Genomic DNA, 11,080 nt, shown 5'->3' with positions numbered 1-11,080 from the left:
TAGCCTAGTGGAATGTCACGCACATATATTCCTTGTCTTGATGGGATCTCCACATGTCATTTGTTAAACTGACCCCACACATGGCCATTGCCAATTCATCTTTAAGTCCACTGACAACTTCTCGATAAAGCTCAGTGATAAAAATAATGTTCTCGATTGAACTTTGCACTGTGCATCCATCGTAGTTAGCAAATGCTGGAAACCATCATTTTCGACAATGTTTTATGGCCACATATCCATTGCCATCATCATTCCCGTGGCCCGACTTCTCCTTTCCGCTGTTTCAAGAAGCATTGTCTTCAGGTTACAGCTCCTCTTGCCACTCCTGGGCCCCATTGCCAACCTCTTGGGCATTTCTTGAGATGCCTTTTAAGTTTGTTGTACTACGATTCTTTGGATCTTGACCATGAAATTGCTTTTCCCCACAGTGCTTACGAACTGCCAAATTATCGTTGTCAGGTCTACTTGGAATTGGTACCACACACATTGGATATTGCGCTTTCTCGCTGACATTTTTTCAAAAGAGTCCACATCAGGATGGAACACTCACATGTAAATAAATAAACATGTTTCATCTTGCCAATGACATTCCTATTGAAGGACGTCAGGGCCTTTGACGTTCTTCTGAATTTGACATGACGAACGACTAATTAAGTTAAGCAAAAAATAAACAATTAAACATCATGTAGAAGGATTGTTTACAATTATCTCTGATGCAATCAATCATGTGACAATATTTTGTTTCAATCTTTTCACAAAAAATATTCTAACTCTACGCCATATAATTTTCTTATTTCCGATGGATTTCCGCCAATTTAAGTCTTAAGCGATGATGGATACAACGTCTATTGGTGAGATTTTTTCGGACGATGCCATTCGAATAGTGATGTAATAATGCAAACATATTTCCGTATCGGTAGGTTTTTCTCCTCCTGTTCCTCCCGTTTCCCCCAGCATATCTCTTTTTACGTATTTGGCAATGTCTCGCTTCAGGCCCGTCCAGTTGTTGCGCGTGTCGTCGGGAAGTGGGACGCCAAAATCTTCATGCAGGACCAGGCAGTGTAGTAAAATCACGCGAAATCGTCATTACGCAAACATGTAATAAAATGAGGTCACCACAGTGAATCGATAACAGCGAGAGCGCTGCACATACTTTGTTTCTCAACTTTATTAGCATCCGATCTATCCATGCCGATTAGATTTTTACCGTGCCATTTTGTTATAAATTAGCAAAAGAACATGTACATCAGTTTATCCAAGCTGAATAAAACGACTGGTAGGCGTTTATGACAGCCGTCATTCACGTAAACTTTTGTATCCGATATGTGAATTTTCATCTCTACACGTAGTGTACTGGTATACCCACAACGTCGTACTACTACAGCGATATTGAACGTTATCTGCGTTTGTATTAATATTCAGAGAGGTGATAGCAACAGGAGCATAAGATTGAAATGTACAATAAAAACCAGTAAAATCTATATAAAAGTGATGAGTCCTTGATGCAGTTCACTGACACAGTGAAGTAATTATCAGGATCATAAATTACAAAAAAGATGAACATGATGAAATTATGATAGTCCTTACTTACATGACTTGTCCAATATCACATGAATCATAATATCCCTTATTTTTCCTTTGGCTTTATAATGACTGTTAAGTGCAGAAAAGGGGGAAACGGTGACTATTTTAACTGGTAGCCTACTGGCTGGTTGGTCCCGTAGTCAGTTAACATGCATGTTCTACATTCACAATGATCACGATGGTCAGAGAACAATTTCCCTCATTCCTCTCAATTCTCTCTCATCATGCTTATCATTACATGTATCAGGTGTATACCAGGGAGATTGGATTTGATGTGTGCATGGAGCTACTAACTGGTGTGTGGATGCAAGGAAAGATACCTGATGTATAGGCCTTAGTTTGTGTGTAAGTTCATTGGGCATGTTGGGTCGGCTCTTCGGTCAAGAGCGCGGGTGTTGTGTGCATCATTGCACGGTGCAAGCTTCTGTGTCAAATACGCGCGAAACGACTAATAACAGGCTACAAAAATCACTCGACCATGCTGCCGCAGTGCGAACTCGGTGTGCGGAGATTACGTAACTTTCGCCAAAAGTAACGCTACACCGTCATGACGATTTTGTGTTATTTTACTACACTGCCAGGAGGCGGGTAGCGACTTGCTGCGGTGTATTCAACGGCGGTTTCCCCATTTGAGAGAGTTGTACGTCTGCAACATATCCAAGCAGAACGGCTCGTTTCACGGGGAATATCGGTTGGACGAATTACGACGAATCCTTTTGTACAGAATGCAAACACGTACTTTTACCGGATACAACAATAAGACTCGAGCGATCCACCCCCGCCTTAATATGGTCCATGTAGTCCTTCAACCTTTCGATCATGGTGTTCATACCTTGCAGCACCATATATGCTCCCTCTAAATCAGCACCGATGGAGGGACGAGGGAGTTTTCTTGCTTGAGAAGAAAACTCCTGCCTCATGGACCCACAACGGTTCTAGATGCTCTCTTGGAATTTTGGCGATTTTACTGCCGTTTTCGCACATGTCTGTGTTGAAGGGACGGCGGAATAAAAGAAGGGCGGAGAAAAGCGGAATAAGAGTGGGAGACTAGAGAGAGCCGGTGATGAAGAGGAAAAAAAACGGAATATATTTATATATCCTTGAATCAAAGTGAAAACAATGGGAATTTGGCTTTTCACTTTTAAATGATAAAGAAAATGAATAATGACTTCACCTCATTTCTATTAAGTATTTTGCATCTCTCTTTTCTCTCGATCTCTGAGACTCCCTCTTTCTTCCATTTTCCCCAATCTCTCGTTTTCAAAACTCTTCACTTCTCTCTAAAATCGTCAAAACTGTAAGGTAGCGAGCTGACACCTCAATAATAATGCCAATCACCTCAACATGAACTTAGTCAGATATTTATTCTTGCCACAACCAATTATAATACGATCTTAATCACTTCGTATCATAATTTGTAATCTTAATGGATCTTTTATACAGCGCTCTCTGAGTTCGGGGAATGTTCACCATTAGAGCTTGATGGGTTGAAACACCATATAACCATAAATTTGTATTAAACCATAACATAAAATAAGTGATGCAATGTACATACTCAAAATACACAATACTGCTTGGACCATAAAAAAGCATATTGTCTGTACAGCTTGGCCCAAAAGTAATGACGATACCAGCCAAAACTCTATATGTCATGTTAACTACTGGTAGTGGTTTTAAAATGTCTTTTCATAGGACTTTGTATACTGCCAATTAATAGAAGGAAACATGAACTGTTGCATACACGCACCAAACTTTGACAAGCACATTAACTTCTCACCAAGTGTTGATTTTGAATCGTTCCATCTGTGCTTCTGGGGCGATCTAATACCGCTGGTAAAGATGGTTGTTCTCGGCCTTAATATGGTCCATGTAGTCCTTCAACCTTTCGATCATGGTGTTCATACCCTGCAGCACCATAGATGCTCCCTCTAAATCAGCACCGATGGAGGCACGAGGGAGTTTTCTTGCTAGAGAGGAAAACTCCTGCCTCATGGACCCACAACGGTTCAAGATGCTCTCTTGGAATTTTGGCGATTTTACTGCCGTATTCGCACATTTCGTGGTTGAAGGGACGGCGGAATAAGGGCAGAGAAAAGCGTACACGCACCTAACTTTGACAAGCACATTAACTTCTCACCAAGTGTTGATTTTGAATCGATCCATCTGTGCTTCTGGGGCGATCTAATCCCGCTGGTAAAGATGGTGATTCTCGGCAGTTTTGCCACTGCGGCCAATTTGCTCTTAATGGATTACAATGTTTTTTAATTGTGCTTGCCTAACATAGCAATATGGAGCCTTGATGTAGCCCATTGCCAATGATTTGGCAGAAGTCTGTAAATTAAGGGCTCTGATTCTGTGAACTGCCATCTAAACCGGTGATGAGTGATCGCCCATTTGACAATTACGTAGATCTTCATTTTAATATAGTTCATATCCCTCATAATGCGGTACATTCTATTGTTGAAAAAAAATACTGTTATTAATCGAGATATGTTTTTTATGTTGAAGATTATTTGATTCTCTGTATTTTAAAATTAAATTTTCTGTTATCTTCTATTGTCATGCTGTAATTCACATTGAATGAATTCCATTTGTATTTCATAGAAAAAAGAGTCAAATATATTTCTAAATAACATTTAAAATGACAATCATTTGTATTTCATAGAAAAAGGGGTCAAATATATTTTAAAATCATCATTTAAAAAACGACAATCATCTTTAATCCAGAGCTCTTAATTCCTTAGGCCCCCATTCCACAGAGCGGAGACCATTGAAAGACCACTGAAAGACTTAAAATTGGTGAGGTCTTACAGCGGTCTTCAAGATCACTGAAATTTGTCATCTCTGTGGAATGGCTCAGAAAGACCCCTCCAAGAACTCTAAAAGACTGATGGATATTTCTTGTCTTACTGGTCTTAGACTAGTCCTATAGAGATCTTTCAATGGTCTTTCAGAGATCTTTTATGCAACAAGTGATCTTTCAGAATTCTTTCCATGGACTTTGCCTGGTCTTTCAATGATCTCTCATGAGTCTTACAGTGATCTCCGCAAAAATCTTGAGAGACTGCCGAAAGATCATTGAAAGTTCATCGAAAGACTGCTGAAAGACCGCTGGAAGACCACTGAAAGACCATTTTCTTGTAAGACCGTTGTAAGACTGTTTAGAACCGTTTCAAAAAGTTTTGGAGCCCTTGAAGACCACGAAGACCGCTGAAAGATTGGTCAGGACTTGTGTAAGACCTCAAAGACCATTGTAGGTTCATTGAGAGACCTCTGTAAGATCGACCAAAATTCATGGTCTTTGAAAGGTCTTTCAGTGGTCTTGCTCTCTGTGGAATGGCCCCTTAAGGCTACCATGGTGCAGGGCCCTGTTAGATAAAAGTTAACTTTGCCATCCAATGGTAACTACCGTGGTAACGGTGCTAATCAGCCAATCAAAATCAAGGATTTCAGGGAAGGTACCATTGGATGGCAAAGTTACCATAATAGTAAATTTTATGAAACTGGCCCCAGGATATCAGCTGTGAAAGAAGGATGTCAAGTAGAATCATATCCTGTGTGCATCAATGCCAATTAATATTTTTCATTTTCAAAATACATAAATGTCTGTTCATGCTGAAATTCTACATGAATGTCTATTCATGCTGAAATTCTACATAAATGTCTATTCATGCTGAAATTCTTCCTCTTGGATTATTCAAGTTCTTTATTTGCTTAAAGCAGGAAGAAATATTTGACTTTGGCCTTGGGTGTTAATTATAGGAATGTAGTTCTCATGACTAGAACAGGGCCCATATTCTTAAAACCTAACAGTCGAGTTATCATCGAATTGTGTATTTTTAAGTGTTTTATGAGTATGAGCCCTGGCAATTCCATTTTAAAAGGATCATTATCTGCTATATACTTTTGTAAAATGTATTGAAAACATGTAAGAAATCTTATCATTCCAGTATTAAAAACAGGACTTTAAGGCTGTACTTGAAAATGAATATTTTAAAAGAAGGATGCATTAAACTGGAAAGTACTGTAATATGAAATATGTATTACTTTTAATATGTACACTGTATATCAGGAAACCAATCTAATAATACGTACAGTTCATAAATCGGAACTTCAATCTGTGTTTTAGAATTAAATTTAAAGCAAAGATTTTATTTCTTGCCCTCATATAGTTAATCTGCAATTGAGAAAGTTGAGCGAAGCTTAATGTGAGTGCAAGTGTGTAACATGTGAGAGTTTAAGATATATACATTCTAATCACTGGCAATGCAGATGAGTCCAAAATAGTTTTTTTTTGTCTAATAAATGTGATGATAGCACAGATGAACTGTAGGATTTGAGTGTAACAACCAAGTGAATTGCTCACCCCCTTCCCCTCCCCCAATATCAGTGTTCAATGAATTTACAGTACCGGATACTTGTGTTTGTACTTTTCTTTTCATTGAAACTAAATATAAGCTCCACCTGGTTGAATGTGTGACAAAATGCATTGCTTCTGCTGTGATATACCAAATTAAATATCTACTCACCTTTCAGTTTCCAACAAAGGTTGTTAGAAGAGAGCTAAAGTCTAGAGATTATTGTATTCATTTATTTATGTACATTTGCAACTACACACTGTGCAGATACGATCACCTTATTTGAGATTTGTAATCAGCTATGCTCACTTTACATGTCTTATGAAGTGATACTATGGTTTAGTCTTGCTTGTTTGATAACCCATTTTGTTTAAATATCAACAGTAAGTGAAATTGTACTTCGTCTAACTTGATATTTTCCAATACCATTTCTTTTGTTTTGAAATTTTATAATGGTGTTAAGTGAAATGATTTTTTTTTCTGAGTTAACTATAATATCATGAAAAAGTGAAATGCATTTTGGCAAAAAGTAAACCATATCTCTGTGATTTAGTGTAATGAATTTTATGAAAAGTGAAATATATATGTTTTAAGGTGAAATAAAAATTTGTTAGAGTGAAATGATTTAGCAAAAGAGTTCAACATTTGTAAAAGTGAGATATATTTTGTATTGAATCCCTAATAGCATGTCATATTGTACCTTGAAAGTTTGATCTGTTTATGTGTGCTGCATTTTACATGTACCTTATATGTATTCCATTTTAAAAAATGTATCTGTAAATAGATTTTTCTATATTTAGCCACTGAAATAAATTTCACTTAAGATTATGAATGTGTATTGACTTAGTCACTTTTGTGTTAACTTTTGAGAACGATGTGATAAAGAGACCGGCAAGATAACTACATGTAAATGTTGCTTGGTGAATCACTTTGAATGCTGTTGAACCTGTTTATAAATACCACACAAAGAAGACAAGAAATGTAGTTTTCATGAGGAGTTAGTCTCTATGAACAGGTTCATGAAAATGAAAATCCATATTTAATTGTTGGAAATAGACATGAATGAAATAACTCTGCGCAGCGCCAGATTGACGAGGCTCATGTTAAAGATCTGTTAATACTATTCAAAAGAAACCCATAACGATTTTTTTTAATATACTGGTGGTCCTTCTTTACATGCGGTCCCTAAAGCAGATTTGACTGTATTTAACAGGCATTTCACCCTCACAAAAAAAATTTACAGTAAAACTAGCTAAAAAGATAACAAAAAACATTGGTGAAGATTTGAGGGGAAATCCAAAGATTAAAAAAGGTACAGTATTCTAATAGCATTTTTTTTGTGACATTATATGTGGGCATCTTTCCATGTATCGTGAGTTAAAAAAAAATCAATGAAATGTAATTTTCTCAAAAAATTTAAAAGGGTTTTTATTGTACTTTTAGTTTCATCAGCAGACAAATTATTTCACACCCGCTCTTGAAAGAAGAAAATTTTTAGTCTTCAGGAACCATAAAAAAAATGAAATTTCTGCATGTTATATTACATAACATATGGAACTGCTGCTCGTTTATGACGTCACAAATAATTAAAAAAACCTTTAAATACTATAGATGAGGTTGGTAGAGATGAGACTAATGCATTGTAAATATAGATCATTGGACCTCCTCATCTACTTTCTTAAAACAAGTTAGAGAAAACCAGCCATATGTGTACCAGTAACTGGAACTCTCAAAGCGGTCCTGGAAGCAATCTGTAGTGGTCTTCCTAACCAGTTTGGGAGACCACCTTACAATGTAGACAAGGACACAGCCATAGTTTGGGAAGCGATCTTCGCCTGGAAGTACAAGCATGTACAAATTGGGTGTGCTACTTAGTACACACCCCGAGTGTAGAAATGCCTATACTGCGCTTTCAAATTTCACATAAAACCAAGGAGCTTCCTTGATGAAACATACGACTCCGCTGAGACCACGTAACATAAAGTGGTCCTGGAAACCAGCCCAGGAGATGGTGATGAGATGCTAGCAAAGCGATCAATCTCAACTGGATCCTAAACTGGTTTAAGGGAAACCATTTTGTATTTTTCCTTGAAAGCATGAAAGGTTTTAATTTGAATTAAGGTCTAAAAGCATGCTGGAATTTAAAAAATGAGAAATTAAATAAAAAGCTGGAATAGTGTAAATGAGCATTTAAATGGGAAGTGAACTGACCAACACGATGTTGTCTCTCATTGACTATGAGACTGCTGTGTCTTAAAATATATCTTGACTATTAATAAAGTAGAGGATGAATTAGCCTATAATTCTATTTTTGTAGAGAAACTTGAGTCTTTTTTAGAGAAAAGGTACACATTTTGCTACCTGGTAATATAATAATTGTAATATGGAAGTATTGATTAGCGATTTAGTGTGTTATAATTCAAGTGGGTCTATATTACAAGACTACGCTGCTGAGAATATTGCATTATAGGTAATGAACCTGGCCAGATATGAGTAGTTTAGCACTTGAGGTGGGGCTATTAAGGTTGCTAGTTCGTATGTCCTTTAAAATGTCCCCTGCGGTGAGTGGAGGCATACAAAGATACAACAGATAAACAGACACATGAACTGAATAGATCATATATATATGAAAATTATGCATTTAATATAACATTTTATAGCATTGTAATATCATATCCATTCTGCACGATTCTCTTAGAGATCTCTCTGGTCAAAAGGTTCATTCATACATTAACATACATGTATTACCATTTTTCATCAATTCAAGAAAGTCAAATGGAAATAGGTAGAGAGTTATTTGTTCTAAGATGAACATAATGCAAGTGAATTTGCTGCAAATAAAATACTACTTACAGTTCATTAAACATGTCCAAATTTGAATAACATGAAGCAATTAAGCTTTTGAAATTACTCTTTTTTTCCCTACATGATATCAAAGGGTATCTAAGTAATCATTGGTATAGCAATACTGTCACTCATCTAAAACCTAATACTTTGTCATGTCAAATCAATTACTTCTCTTTGGTTTAGATTTTGTACTTTAGAACAGCACAGTCAAATTTACAATATTAAAATTCGGAAAGACGTTTTATTTTTCATACCAGTATAATCAAATTTCTTGAGGCAGGCATGTAGCAGTAGCTTCTTGCCCCCAAAAGGCTACATGTATTCTGATGCCTAATAAAACCTTGGGGTGAGGGGGGGTAGGGGGTTGATTCAGCCTTCCCTAAAACTACGCTGTTAACCATGTGATCATGAAAAAATGTTATGAACTTTATGGTTTTATTCCATGAAAATCATGAAGACATTTACTATCTCAATATTTTTGCAAGCAATTTTTCATAAATTGGAACAAATGTAGAACAAAACTTGTTCATGATAAATGTTCACAATCTTGGCTATTTGGTATTTATTTGATCAAGTTTCTGGATATTCAACCCACATCCTATTTTATTATAGCATTCAGCCTCACCTATCTTTCTATTTCAAAGGTCACTATACTACTATTTCAGTTGTGATGGTACAAGTTTCCAAACCATCTCTGATAGTATCTACAACAAATTAGGAAAAACCTGTCGACTATCCACTCTTCTTGGGGGCTGAGCTGAAAGAATAAAGCAAGATCTTTCAGGTAAAAGTTAAAATGTAAAACTATTTGATGTAAAAATTTGTACTACCAGTTTCATTATGGTTTATTACGTGGCAGTTATGGACCACTTTTCATCATTTTATGATGGCAACATCAGGCCCAAAGGACAGTTAAAAAAAATAAAAAAATTAAAATAAATGTATAAATGAGGTAATCAATGTAAATGAATATAATCAGTGATGGATTGAATTGAATAGTGGAACATGTAAATGTTCGACCCCCAAAATCACAAACTCTCAAAGAAGTCTCCCCAAACAACAGAGGTTTGGTGGCTTTCTCTAATATCCTATCTCTATATTTTCAATCAATTATCAATAACAATTTAAAAAATGCAACAAAAAAGAAAGAGTTGTATTCACACTACAGGTAATTACAAATAATGCACGTCCATTGATACATTTAAACGTTACCTTAAGACTCGTCTATTCAATGCCTCTTACTCTTAATTGTTTCTGAATCTATTACTATTATATTTCTACCTGTTCTCTTTCGTTCTTTCTTTCTTCTTTCACTGCGCCTTTGGCACTCTGCCGAGTGGATTTGGCGCATTACAAATCACATATATTATTATTATTATAATGTTTAGTAATCAAATAACACTATTGAAGTAGCTGATAAATGATTTTATCAGGCATAAGTTGACCATAGGACTAGGTTTCAACTAAGGATATCTGCTTACAATGGAGAGAGATATGTGTGTTGTAAAATAAATATATAAATTATGCCATTTATTGACATACATTGTACAAAAATGTATTACATATGTTCCATGTTTGATGTTGATATCATTATAATAGTTCTGATTGCATTTTTAATAACTGTCATTTGATTTTCTCCTTTCAAACCCTGATGATTGTAAAAATCATCCCAACACCCCAAAAATCATATAGTGCGAATTCAGAAGAGGGAGATATGAAATTACCATTTGTGAAAGTTCAAGACCATACTTTCAAATTTGAGTATCAATTTCAGCTATAACTTGGAAGCATACATGTGTAATCAATCTCTTGTTACTATTAACCTGGGTTAATAATTGCAAATGATGGTAATGATGGTCTGACAAAGTTTCTAAAACAAAAATCATCATGGCAATAATTCTAGTTCATGGATTTAACCATGAATACTTTAAAGTGATGTGGTAAACATGCTGCATAATTCCGACTCTGAAGAGGAAAGCCAATTTTTCCCAATGGTCTTATCTGGTTTGTAATTTTGCCAACTTTCTCCACATTTCCTTTTTTTAGAGATGTCATTGAGTACTGAGAGCATATGATTATTACACCTAGTATGCCACACCATGCCTATCATCAATTCATTACTGGTACCATGGGCGTACCGTGGGTCATGGCATTGGGGGGGCACCAGCAAAAATTTTGAGTCACTTAGGGAGCGCGCTCAATTCCAGGTATACTGACCTAATAGAGACATTTTAAGGACATGCAGTGCCATTAAACGGATATGTATCTCACTGATTAAATAATGCGAGCAC

At 36.1% G+C, this 11,080-nt stretch overlaps 1 long non-coding RNA gene across 1 annotated transcript; it reads left to right on the top strand.

The window, feature by feature from the left end:
* The first annotated feature begins 380 nt into the window (after positions 1–380).
* On the top strand, positions 381–6,770 carry LOC135155743 (uncharacterized). The gene is made up of 2 exons (XR_010294922.1): positions 381–1,056; positions 2,166–6,770. It is a non-coding gene; the product is annotated as an uncharacterized LOC135155743 (long non-coding RNA).
* The last annotated feature ends 4,310 nt before the right edge of the window (positions 6,771–11,080 follow it).

The sequence above is a fragment of the Lytechinus pictus genome, chromosome 10 (assembly GCF_037042905.1).
Source record: "Lytechinus pictus isolate F3 Inbred chromosome 10, Lp3.0, whole genome shotgun sequence".
NCBI lineage: Eukaryota > Metazoa > Echinodermata > Echinoidea > Temnopleuroida > Toxopneustidae > Lytechinus > Lytechinus pictus.
This window is presented reverse-complemented; position numbering and strand designations above follow the sequence as displayed.